Source organism: Apostichopus japonicus, chromosome 9 (assembly GCF_037975245.1).
Source record: "Apostichopus japonicus isolate 1M-3 chromosome 9, ASM3797524v1, whole genome shotgun sequence".
NCBI lineage: Eukaryota > Metazoa > Echinodermata > Holothuroidea > Aspidochirotida > Stichopodidae > Apostichopus > Apostichopus japonicus.
Genome location: NC_092569.1, coordinates 23,960,329 through 23,974,857, shown reverse-complemented (window position 1 = coordinate 23,974,857; position 14,529 = coordinate 23,960,329). Strand labels below are relative to the sequence as shown.

The following is a 14,529-nucleotide window of genomic DNA, read 5'->3' as shown; positions in this document are numbered from 1 at the left end:
TATAGTACTCAAACAAAGGGTGTGTTTGGTCTTGCATGATTTGTTTCACCTTATTGCAGACCCTCTCATGATACAAGCACTCCAACGAAGTTATCAGTGAACACCAATTAACCCGCTGAGCAACTTTCCTGGATTGCTCTAGCATCTTCACATCGATTCTTGTACCATTGGCAAAGTAACAAATTATGTTATACATCAAAACACTTTGAATGAGGAATTTATAAAACAAGGTCATGATTGTTTTATCCACTTTGAGGTTCTTCAGTTTTCTCAAGAAATACAGCCTCTGATTTGCTTTCTTATGTACAATTGTGGCATTACTACTACCAGTCAGTTTTGTTCCTCAGCGTGGTTCCTAAGTACTTATATTTATCTACTTGTTCTACTTGTTCCCCATGAACATAGATGGGAGCGTGAGTTACTGGCTTGCGACGGAAATCTATAATCAGCTTCTTAGTTTTTGTCACATTAAGTTGTAACAAATGATCATCGCACCACTGGACAAACCTTGCAATCGTGGTGGCGTATGAGTCAATGTCATCTGACAGGTAACCAGTACTGACAGTATCATCCGCATATTTGATGACGCTACAATCACTGGTCATACTCTGACAGTCGCTGGTATACAGGGAAAAATCCTGGAGAGAGGACACAGCCCCGAGGCGCACCTACACTTAAAATCATTTCCCCTGATTAGACATCGCCTGCCTTCCCCCTCTGAGGTATATTTCTAAGGAAATCATGAATCCATAGGGTAATTCGGGGAGATACACAGTATGCGATTAATTTAGCCGTAAGCGGGGACAATTTTGTTGAATGCACTAGTCTAAAAGTATATAAAAGTAGATCTCGCAGACTGTCTACCTTTATCTAAATGAGAGTACACTTTGTGCAGATATGTCAACACCGCATCGTCAATTATGTGACGTACCTGCGATGTACAAGATGCGATCATTATGTGTGAGAGTACTCTCATCGTGAGGATAACGTAAGGATAACGTAAATTAAACAGTGCTGGCTCCAGCCTTCCCAAGTGATGGGGGGGGGCGGGGTGGTGTGGTGGGGGTAAGTAGCGTATAACGCAGTGAAAAAAATCCCAATAAGATACTCACATCACGAGATAATTTAATTTATATATATATATATATATATATATATATATATATATATATATATGTGTGTGTGTGTGTGTGTGTGTGTGTGTGTGAGCTGTGTGTGTATACAGATATCCATATATACAGATCGATACTAAGCGTGAGATTACGATGGAATCATGTATGACATGAGCTTTGGCAATCATTATCATTATCAAAACATATACCACGTCTGCGTGATATTTTTGGATATAATTTATACTCTTTATGCCACCTGTATTCATCTGTCAAATTAAATTTTTAATTAAAAAAAGGTCATTAAATCTTTTATCACGTCGTCTGACAATTAATCAACAGCAAAAGAGTTTCTGCCAAGTTATTATATGCATTAGTTTCAATGTTTGACAGGCATCTATTATCGATGCAATAATATTGCAAGGACATGTAAACCATACGACACTCTTTTGTTTGTATCATCATTATGTAAAAAATGGACCATATTCTATGAAAACAAGCGCTATGATATTCAAATAAATCCGGTCGAGTTACTTTCAATTAGTACGAAAGCTTTTATAGTGCTTACAAGAAATAGGGTAAGTATATTACCATTAAATATGGAATATGATAGTAAAATCATGGAGATATAGATATTAATCATAATCATCGGTACACGCCTATCATTGTATGTATTAAAGGGATATCCGACTGCTGGAGTTGCTTGCTAAATATAAATGCTGGATTTTTTTTTAAATCCTGAGGACAAAACAAAATCCTCATAATATTTCGTTTGGTACACATATTAGGTTTGCAAATTTTGTGTTATTTGTGAATCTGACTACAGCAAAGTGAATGATGTTATCACGGCAATTGAACTGAAAAAATGTTTTTGTTTTCCCTCATAATATTTTACTTGCATATGCATAGGGAAGAGTAAAATTTCCACAAAAAGAAAAGTTTCATTTTGATGAAATTGTAAGTACTGAGAACGTTGACCACTAAGCAAATATTCAGACTGTAGGCCTATCAGGTTTATGGATACATCAAACGGGAGATTGTTATAGAAAAAGCAAAGTTCTCGAAAACATTTGCCATCATGACATCAATGCAGACCACGTATTGTGATGTCCACCCTCGAAAAATGAAAGGTTTAGCAAGTCAAAAATAGACCAATACATTCAATCAGCAATATATATTCATTTATATATATAAATCAAAACAAAAAACAAATCCGCACTCTTAGTTGAAAACCTCAATAACATATAGCTGTCCCTAACTCGATATATATATATATATATATATATATATATATATATATATATATATATACATATATATACATATATATATATATATATATATATATATATCGAGTATATACATATATATATATATATATATATATATATATATATATATATCGAGTTAGGGACAGCTATATGTTATTGAGGTTTTCAACTAAGAGTGCGGATTTGTTTATATATATATATATATATATTTTTTTTTGTGCAATTTTTGCGATTTAATAAAACAACATTCAAATACTTGAATATGTAGTACAAAATGCACAGAAGGTCCACTTTGTTGGGGCAGTTTTAGGTGATTTTGTGGTTTTCCCCTTCATACCAAAGTTAAGTGTACCACTGCCCTTGGAAGTTACCCCCCCCCATCCATAAACTGAACCTTCAGACTCACACACAGACTCGTAGACCTGACGTCAAACTAGGTAAATTGTTATTTTTACAATTGGACACATTCTACTAGGAGCAGGGATACTAGGAGCAGGGATATTATTATTATTATTATTATTATTATTATTATACGGTGGAGGGTGGGGCGTGACCGTTTGAAAATGTGATCATAAAGACCTCTAAATGCAATGATTATAAAGCAAACATTTAACTGATGTAACTTTGGACACTCCCTCACCCCTTCTCGGCCTCGTGCACCCCCTCACCCCCTTCTCCCCTCTTACACCCCTCACCCCCTTCTCACCCTCTTATATCCCCCTCGCCCTCGCCCTCGAACTCGATAATCTTGTTCATATACGATACTTTTCTTTCTACATCTTCTACAATATGTATAAGCAATAATACAACCGTCATCTTGTATGCAATTCAGAAAAGGCTTTAAGAAAGCCTTGTCGTTAAACACTGGCAAGCAATAATTGATTAATTTATTAACGTAACGTTAAGTTTGACTTGACAAGACTCTTCGACCGAGGAGCCGAGGATTATGGTTCATTTCGTCTTATATGTTTACAAGAGGAACAATTAAAAATCAGTAATCGCACAAAATGAATTAAACTCGGGCTATGATTTTTTTATGAGGTAGTAATAATCTTGAAGCGAGCGACTTTTTTTTTTTTTTTAATAATGTAGAATTTTGAAGCCGTGGTTGCTTCTATCAAGATTGATAATTTGTACACAATGATCAGTTTAAAGAAACACATGACGATAAGAAACCCTTTGTTGTTCATTTTAATTGTCTTTTATGGCGTTTAGAGATAATCGATTTCAAACTCATGTGTGCGGCCTTTGTACTCTCAGTAAGATGTATCTATTGAGACAGAAATGTTCATATATATTGGCCATTCAAGTGATTCAACAGGCAATATATAAACTCAACATAATACGCGGTATAAACGGGGAGGTTTTCTGCTGTCTCTTTAGATTGTTACAATTTTTTTATTATTATTATTATTATCACCACAAGCATTGTAAATATACTTTGATGTAAATATATCTATTCTTAGAATTTTCTTATAAAGTTTCCATATTGATATTTTTTATCGTCATATGGCTTTATCACTGCTTTGCATATATGCCTATTATTAATAAAAATGAGCAAGGTTCAGTATGGCCTAGGCTATATACGGTATACAAAGCCAATTTTGAAGGAAAATGTAGAGAGATCTTTTAGAAACATATCATCTTTTTTGATGATTAATTTTGAAAGTGTCTAAATGGTTTGTATCATATGACTAATTAGTTCAGTTTTTAATATAATATTTCCGCGTAGACGTGTGTATTCCAGAAAGAAAAAGAAAGAAGTAGATATTAAAATATTATTAAAAGTTATCGCGTCCTCATATACTTGTAACGAACATAATTTATTATGTACAAATAAAGATTTATTTTCAATATTGTACCCCGTCACTGAACATTTATGTTAATTATATCGTTTTCAATGTTACCTACATAAAAAGAACAGCGTATCAAATTTTATGAGATGCAGGTAAACATTTACAGATTTACAGATATAAATCGAACGTAACGTATACATGCGCATGTAGGGAACGGTTACCCCCGCCCCCCCCTCCGTGCACGGACTCCCATGGGGTTTATGCGAGACCTGGATATGAGTATAAAAATTAATTAGCAAACAGCATACTGCCTTGAGGGAAAACACTTTCTTCACCTTTTCCTCAGCTTATTCTATCCGAAACAACATATAAATATATATATATATATAAATATATATATATATATACATACATATATATATATATATATATATATATATATATATATATATATATAATTTAATTTAATTTAATAATATATAGGCCTATATATATAATGAACAGAATATATTTAAGCTCCGACTGAGAACGTGGATTTTATGAGAACGTGGATTTTATTTTCGGACTGAGAACGTGTCGGACTGAAAACTCGTTTTTTTTCGGACTGAAAACGTGTATTTTATTTTCGGACTGAAAACGTGTATTTTATTTTCAGACTGAAAACGTGTCGGACTGAAAACTCGTTTTTTCGGACTGAGAACGTAGATTTTATTTTCGGACTGAAAACGTGTCGGACTGAAAACTCGTTTTTTCGGACTAAAAACGTGTATTTTATTTTCGGACTGAAAACGTGTCGGACTGAAAACGTGTACCCGTTGTTCCATAACAACTCCCTGGTTGAATGTACATGCGCTACATTTGTACACAGGTATTGTATGTACAGTACAGCTACCTGCAGTGTAGGGATGAGCTATATACTGTATAAACAGTTTCAAGTCTGGGCTACTTTTTATATAAACAAACAATAGGCTCAATAGCAATTGTTACCTTGTTGCTAGCATAGTGGTCAAGAACAGAACACAATGTACAGAAAAATATAATTACTAGACAAAAAGTAATTTGAATGGGAATATTAAAAAAAACCAATGAAGTATGATTTACCTAAGTTTAATACATTTGTCTATTTGGTTCCTGGGAAACGCCTTCCCAAAAGTGTGATAGAATTATTGGAACAGGACATCTACATGCTACCAAATAGCCGTTACAGGCCATGAGACCGAAGGGCAGCAAGACTGAAGGTCTACATGATTGTCACATACCAGGACTACAACATGAAATCGGTACCCAACACACTATACTATACACTGTACTGTATGTACTGTACTGTATATACTCAGAATAGGCCTTATGTAAGGTCTGCTAGTTTTTTGTGAAATATGAAACAAAAAAATAGAAAATTTTAATTCAAAGACTTGCTTTCAATACAAAACACATTTAAGCCCAGACATATACATTAACTTGAGTTGTCAGTTCAAATTATCACATACCATGACTTCAAAATGAAATCAGTACCCAACACACTATACTATATACTGTACTGTATGTATTGTACTGTATATACTAAGAATAGGCCTAATGTCAGGTGTGCCAAATTTTTGTGTGAAATATGAAGTAAAAATTGGAAAATTTTAATTCAAAGACTTGCTTTCAATACAAAACACATGTATATTTAAGCTCAGACACAGACATTAACTTGAGTTGTCAGTTCAAATTATCACATACCAGGACTTCAAAATGAAATCAGTACCAAACACACTATACTATATACTGTACTGTATGTATTGTACTGTATATACTAAGAATAGGCCTAATATAAGGTCTGCTATTTTTTTCTGTGAAATATGAAGTAAAAATTGGAAAATTTTAATTCAAAGACTTGCTTTCAATACAAAACACATGTATATTTAAGCTCAGACAAAGACATTAACTTGAGTTGTCCCTTCAAATTATCACATACCAGGACTTCATAATGAAATCAGTACCCCAACACACTATACTATATACTGTACTGTATGTACTGTACTGTATATACCAAGAATAGGCCTTATGTAAGGTGTGCTATTTTTTGTGTAAAATATGAAGTAAAATTGGGAAATTTTAATTCAAAGACTTGCTTTCAATACAAAACACATGTATATTCAAGCTCAGACATAGACATTAACTTGAGTTGTCACTTCAAATTATCACATACCCAGGACTACAACATGAAATCGGTACCCAACACACATACTGTACTGTATGTAGTGTACTGTATACTGTATGTACGGTTACATCTCTATGTTCTGACGTCTCTGTTCCGACGTCTCTATGTTCCGACAATTTTTTGGACTCAATTTTCATTGGTCCAAAATTATTTTAGACCAAATTTTTTTATGACCATATTTTTTTTGGACCAACTTTTTTCGGACCAACATTTTTTTTGACCAAAGTGATTTTGGTCCCAAAAAAATTGAGTACAAACAATTAAATTTCGGGTCACAAGCAATTTTCGGTCACAAGCACTTTTTGGGTCATAACAAACTTTGGGCCCTTTTTTTTTTTGGAGCATCCAAAAAGATTGAGTCTCCCAAAAAAAATTGGGTCCGTAAAAATTTTGGTCAAAAAAAATGATCAAGTCCAAACAAATTGTCGGAACAAAGAGATGTTGGAACATAGAGAAGTCGGAACAAAGAGACGTCGGAACATAGAGACGTCGGAACATAGGGATGTCACCGTATGTACTGTACTGTACAACATGAAATCAGTACCCAACACACTATTTTGTACTGTATAGGTTCTGTATGAACTGTATGTACCTGTACTGTATATACTAAGAATAATGTAAGGTGTGCTAGTTTTTTGTGTGAAATATAAAGTAAAAGTTGGAAAATTTTAATTCAAAGACTTGCTTTCAATACAAAACACATATATGCAAGCTCAGACATAGACATTAACTTGAGTTGTCACTTAAAACTATCATATACCAGGACTACAACATAAAATAGTACCCAACACACTGTACTGTTCACTAAGAATAATTTTAGGTGTGCTAGTTTTTTGTCTGAAATATGATTTTCTAGTTGCAAAATTTTAATTCAAAGACTTGCTTTCAATACAAAACACATATTCAAGCTCAGACATAGGCATTAACTTGAGTTGCCACTTCAAATTATCACACACCAGGACCACAACATGAAATCAGTTCCCATACACATTGTACTGTATACCAAGAATAATGTAAGGTGTGCTTGGTTTTTGTCTAAAATATGAAGTCAAAGTTGGAAATTTTTAATTCAAAGACTAGTTTTCAATATTAAACACATATTTGAGCTTAGACATAATTAGTTGATAACCCATATTGATTTTTGTGTTCATATAATGAATATTAATGAGGTCACAGGGTCAAATGTGAAAATAGTCAAAATTGTAATACCTAGACAATCATAAATCACAGTTTCATCAAATGTGAGTTTGTGATTGGTAGGTAGCCTACACAAAGCGATGTGTGTAACAATGAAATGTTGTGAATTCATGATGTGGGGCTTGCATTGTTTAGGTTACAAGTTTGTATGACCAATAACTTCACATGGCAATTATTGATCTTGCTTCATGATCATTATATACTCGGAGTGTTCCGTGTTAATCAAATCAACATGAAATGTTTTCATTCTGGTTAGCCCATATTGGTATAAGGTATAGTCGTTGGTCCTTTTCAGTACCTTAACACCAGCCTTTCTCTTTTTGAACTTGCAACATCAAAATAATGCTAGCAATGCATTTTTATATTCTTCTACAGCTCTTGTACCTATCCTGGTCTTCCAAAAGCCATCTCTTCTAAAATGAGTTAGACATGTATCACTTTGCCTAGTATGAGCTTATGGAACATTGATACACTTGTTAAGATATGGATATTGAACACTGGATTATAGCCTAGATTAAACTAACACTGACACACACATACACATCTTTTGACCGCTACCTCAGTCATGTACTACCAGTCACCTTTGAGTACCCCACCATGGGTGTCCCTTTGTGTGACTTAAGTTCAAACCCTCAGTCCCCAAAATATAGAATCACCTTCTTTATTATATTATAATATTTAATAATTGATTGATATTAATCTGCAATACAGAATGAAAAGGTTATATTGTCCACAATATCCAAACCTGTGCACAATGAAGAAGGTACATTAAGAAATGTGGAGTTACTACGCCATATCTGACTACACTAGAAAATCAATCATATTTAGGAAAATGTACAGGTTCTATATTCTACACAATCCAAACATGTGTGTACTTTAGCAACAGTTGCAGTGGGTATTTTGAGACAAAAACCTAAGATTAATTGTGCTTTAACCTATATCATGTTCTGCAGTTCCTGGTAACAACTGAATGTAAGAACTGGATTAATTTCTAAAAGTACAAAATAGAGTGCACAGTAAGCATTGTCCACACAATCTGAAATTGTATAAGAGTACAATATTAGGAGCTCAAGTAAATACTAACATGGATTGATTGTGCTTGAATGTAAGTTCAATTGATTCATTTGGACAAATATTGTCTTCAAAGACTGAAAGAGGAGTCACAGTGTTTAAATTTTTTTGTTCATGCCTATTTTGATTAGACCAGTTACAAGGTAAAGTACACATTAAGCATTGTCCACACAATCTGAAACTGTACAAGAGTACAATGTTAGGAGTACAAGTGACTACAAACATGGCTTGATTGTGCTTGAACCTAAGTTCAATTGATTCACTTAAAAAACTATTGTCCCCAGAGACTGGAAAATGAGATATTAATGGTTAAGGTTAAGGTTGATTCAGATCGGGTTACTTACACAACGACAATCGTAACTGAAGCAGTTATTAATGTTCTAATCTGTTCATTACACAATTAACTTCAAGTCATTGCCCTCAGTTAACCTACCAGTGATATTAATGTCCATCTTTAGGAAAAGGAATGGTTGGAACACTTCAAGAGCCCTTTCCATTGCCTGTTGAAAAAACATACATAAAGTCATTAACTACATTGCCTTGATACAGCTGGTTAATAGAAAATAGAATCACTTGCTTTATTATATTACATTATTTCATAATTGATATTCATCTGCAATATAGAATGAATAGGTTATATTGTCCACAATATCCAAACATGTGTACAATGAAGAAGGTACAGAAGAAATGTGGAGTTACTCTATGCCAGGTTTGATTCCACTAGAAAATCTATAATATTTAGGAAAATGTACAGGTTCTATATTCTACACAATCCAAACATGTGTGCACTTTAGCAACAGTTGCAGTGGGTATTGTTGAGACAAATACCTAAGATTAATTGTGCTTTCACCTATATCATGATCTGCAGGTCCTGGCAATAGCTGAATGTAAGAACTGGATTACTTTCTAAAAGTACAAAATAGAGTGCACAGTTAGCATTGTCCACACAATCTGAAACTGTATAAGAGTACAATGTTAGGAGTACAAGTGACTACATACATGGCTTGATTGTGCTTGAACGTAAGTTCAATTGATTCATTTGGACAAATATTGTCTGCAAAGACTGAAAGAGGAGTCAAAGTATTTATATTTTTATGTTCATGCCTATTTTGTCTAGGCCAGTTACAAGGTAAAATACACATTAAGCATTGTCCACACAATCTGAAACTGTACAAGAATACAATGTTAGGAGTAAAAGTGACTACATAAAATGGCTTGATTGTGCTTGAACCTAAGTTCAATTGATTCACTTACAAGACTATTACCCCCAGAGACTGGAAAAGGAGATATTAATGTTGAAGGTTAAGGCTGATTCAGATCGGGTAACTTACACAATGAAAATCATAACTGAAGCAGTCATTAATCTTCTAATCTGTTCATTACACAATTAACTTCGAGTCATTGCCCTCTGTTAACCTATCAGTGATATTAACGTCCATCTTTAGGAAAAGGAATGGTTGGAACACTTCAAGAGCCCTTTCCATTGCCTGTTGAAAAAGCATATATAAAGTCAATAACTACATTGACTTGATACAGCTGGTTAATGGAAAATAGAATCACATGCTTTATTATATTATAATATTTAATAATTGATATTCATCTGCAATATAGAATGAATAGGTTATATTGTCAACTTTATACAAACCTGTGCACAATGAAGAAGGTACAGTTAGAAATGTGGAGTTACTACGCCATATTTAACAGCACTAGAAAATCTATAATATTTAGAAATATGTACAGGTTCTATATTCTACACAATCCAAACATGTGTGCACTTTAGCAACAGTTGCAGTGGGTATTGTTGAGACAAAAGCCTAAGATTAATTGTGCTTTAACTTATTTCATGATCTGCAGCTCTTGGCATTAGCTGAATGTAAGAACTGGATTAATTTCTAAAAGTAAAAAATAGAGTGCACAGTAAGCATTGTCCACACAATCTGAAACTGTATAAGGGTACCATGTTAGGAGCTCAAGTAAATACTAACATGGTTTGATTGTGCTTGAACTTAAGTTCACATGATTCATTTGGACAAATATTGTCTGCAAAGACTGAAAGAGGAGTCACAGTATTATACTTTTTCATTCATGCCTATTTTGATTAGACCAGTTACAAGGTAAAATACACATTAAACATTGTCCACACAATCTGAAACTATACAAGAGTACAATGATAGGGGTACAAGTGACTACAAACATGGCTTGATTGTGCTTGAACCTAAGTTCAATTGATTCACTTACAAAACTATTGTCCCCAGAGACTGGAAAAGGAGATATTAATGTTTAAGGTTAAGGCTGATTCAGATCGGGTAACTTACCCAACAGCAATCGTAAATGAAGCAGTCATTAATCTTCTAAGCTGTATTTTACACAATTAACTTCACTTCATTGCCCTGTGGTAACCTACCAGTGAAATAAACCTCCATCTTTAGGAAAAGGAATGGTTGGAACACTTCAAGAGCCCTTTCCATTTCCTGTTGAAAAAGCATATATAAAGTCATTAACTACATTGCCTTGATACAGCTGGTTAATGGAAAATAGAATCACATGCTTTATTATATTATAATATTTAATAATTGATATTCATCTGCAATATAGAATGAATAGGTTATATTGTCCACAATATCCAAACCTGTGTACAATGAAGGTCCAGGAAAAAATGTTGAGTTGCCATATCTGACTGCACTAGAAAATCTATCATATTTACGAAAATGTACAGGTTCTATATTTTACACAATCCAAACATGTGTGCACTTTAGCAACAGTTGCAGTGGGTATTTTTGAGACGAAAACCTAAGATTAATTGTGCTTTAACCTATATCATGTTCTGCAGTTCCTGGCAATAACTGAATGTAAGAACTGGATTAATTTCTAAAAGTACAAAATAGAGTGCACAGTAAGCATTGTCAACACAATCTGAAACTGAGTACAATGTTAGGAGCTCAAGTAAATTCTAACAAGGTTTGATTGTGCTTGAATCTAAGTTCTCATGATTCATTTGGACAAATATTGTCTGCAAAAACTGTAAAAAGAGTCACACTATTTATATTTTTCTGTTCATTCCTATTTTGTTTAGGCCAGTTACAAGGTAAAATACACATTAAGCATTGTCCGCACAATCTGAAACTGTACAAGAGTACAATGTTAGGAGTACAAATGACTACGAACATGGCTTGAGTGTGCTTTAAATTAACTTCAATTGATTCACTCACAAAACTATTGTCCCCAGAGATGGAAAAGGAGATATTAACAGTGTTGGATTTACACTGTCGTCCAAGACGACTAGAAAATCATAACTTTACAAGAGTAGCCTACTTAATCTGTTTAATTATCTATTATATAGGAACCGTTGTTGGTTTGGGCCTAGTAAGTCTGATAGGGTACAGCTAGTGGCCAACTAATAGGGAGTAGCCTTTGCATGATTTTGTACCGCACCAAGACCATCATGAAAACTATGACAGCTTTCGGGCATCTATTTGCCACCCTGAGAAGCTGTCCATGAATAATGACTAAGGGTAGACTATGGCCGGGAGTAAGGATAGGCCCACTTAAAAAGATAGTAACATAATCTCAGTGAATATTCAACAATTACCCAACTAGTAAAACTTTTTTTGAAACATGAGGGTGGTTAAGGCTTGTTTGTTCATGTAGGCGAACAGTAAGCATTGTCCACACAATTTGAAATTGTATAAGAGTACAATGTTAGGAGCGCAATTAAATTCTAACATGGTTTGATTGTGCTTGAACTTAAGTTCAATTGGTTCATTTGGACAAATATTGTCTGCAAAGACTGAAAGAGGAGTCACAGTATTTATACTTTTTCGTTCATGCCTATTTTGTTTAGGCCAGTTACAAGTTAAAGTACACATTAAGCATTGTCCACACAATCTGAAACTGTACAAGAGTACAATGTTAGGAGTACAAGTGACTACAAACATGGCTTGATTGTGCTTGAACCTAAGTTCAATTGATTCACTTACAAAACTATTGTCCCCAGAGACTGGAAAAGGAGATATTAATGTTTAAGGTTAAGGCTGATTCAGATCTGGTAACTTACAAAACGACAATTGTAACTGAAGCAGTCATTAATCTTCTAATCTATTTGTTACACAATTAACTTCAAGTTATTGCCCTCAATTAACCTACCAGTGATATTAACGTCCATCTTTAGGAAAAGGAATGGTTGGAACACTTCAAGAGCCCTTTCCATTGCCTGTTGAAAAAGCATATATAAAGTCAATAACTACATTGACTTGATACAGCTGGTTAATGGAAAATAGAATCACATGCTTTATTATATTATAATAATTAATAATTGATATTCATCTGCAATATAGAATGAATAGGTTATATTGTCAACTTTATACAAACCTGTGCACAATGAAGAAGGTACAGTTAGAAATGTGGAGTTACTACGACATATTTAACAGCACTAGAAAATCTATAATATTTAGAAAAATGTACAGGTTCTATATTCTACATAATCCAAACATGTGTGCACTTTAGCAACAGTTGCAGTGGGTATTGTTGAGACAAAAGCCTAAGATTAATTGTGCTTTAACTTATTTCATGATCTGCAGCTCTTGGCATTAGCTGAATGTAAGAACTGGATTAATTTCTAAAAGTACAAAATAGAGTGCACAGTAAGCATCGTCCACACAATCTGAAACTGTATAAGGGTACCATGTTAGGAGCTCAGGTAAATACTAACATGGTTTGATTGTGCTTGAACTTAAGTTCAATTGATTCATTTGGACAAATATTGTCTGCAAAGACTGAAAGAGGAGTCGCAGTATTTAAATTTTTTCGTTCATGCCTATTTTGATTAGACCAGTTACAAGGTAAAGTACACATTAAGCATTGTCCACACAATCTGAAACTGTACAAGAGTACAGTGTTAGGAGTACAAGTGACTACGAACATGGCTTGAGTGTGCTTTAAATTAACTTCAATTGATTCACTTACAAAACAACAAAACTATTGTCCCCAGAGACTGGAAAAGGAGATACTGTATTAATGTTTAAAGTTAAGGCTGATTCAGATCGGGTAACTCACACAACGACAATTGTAAATGAAGCAGTCATTAATCTTCTAATCTGTTTATTACACAGTTAACTTAAAGTCATTGCCCTCTGTGAACCTACCAGTGATATTAACATCCATCTTTAGGAAAAGAAATGGTTGGAACACTTCAAGAGCCGTTTCCATTGCCTGTTGAAAAAGCATATATAAAGTCATTAACTACATTGCCTTGATACAGCTGGTTAATTGAAAATAGAATCACATGCAAATATTATATTATAATATTTAATAATTGATATTATTCTGCAATATAGAATGAATAATTGTCCACAATATCACAACCTGTGTAAAATGAAGAAGGTATACACAGTAAGAAATGTGGAGTTACTATGCCAGATTTGACAGCACTTGAAAATCTATAATATTTAGGAAAATGTACAGGCTCTATATTCTACGCAATTCCAACATGTGTGTACTTTAGCAACAGTTGCAGTGGGTATTTTTGAGACAAAATCCTAAGATTAATTGTGCTTTAACCTATATCATGTTCTGCAGTTCCTGGCAATAACTGAATGTAACTGGATTAATTTCTAAAAGTAGAAAATAGAGTGCACAGTAAGCATTAAGCATTGTCCACACAATCTGAAACTGTACAAGAGTACAATGTTAGGAGTACAAGTCAAGAGTGCTACGAACATGGCTTGAAATTAAGTTCAATTGATTCACTCACAAAACTATTGTCCCCAGAGACTGGAAAATGAGATATTAACAGTGTAGGATTTATACAGTCATCTGGGACGGCTAGAAAATCAAAACCGTACAAGAGTAGCCTACCTTATCTGTTTTATTATCTATAGATGAAC

The 14,529-nt window shown here is 33.8% G+C and overlaps 1 long non-coding RNA gene across 1 annotated transcript; it reads right to left on the bottom strand.

Annotated features, from left to right (window-relative positions):
- Positions 1–10,067: 10,067 nt before the first annotated feature.
- Positions 10,068–13,851, bottom strand: LOC139973709 (uncharacterized). The gene is made up of 3 exons (XR_011795298.1): positions 13,789–13,851; positions 12,791–12,857; positions 10,068–10,134 (listed from the first exon to the last, which is right to left on the bottom strand). It is a non-coding gene; the product is annotated as an uncharacterized lncRNA (long non-coding RNA).
- Between the last annotated feature and the right edge of the window lie 678 nt (positions 13,852–14,529).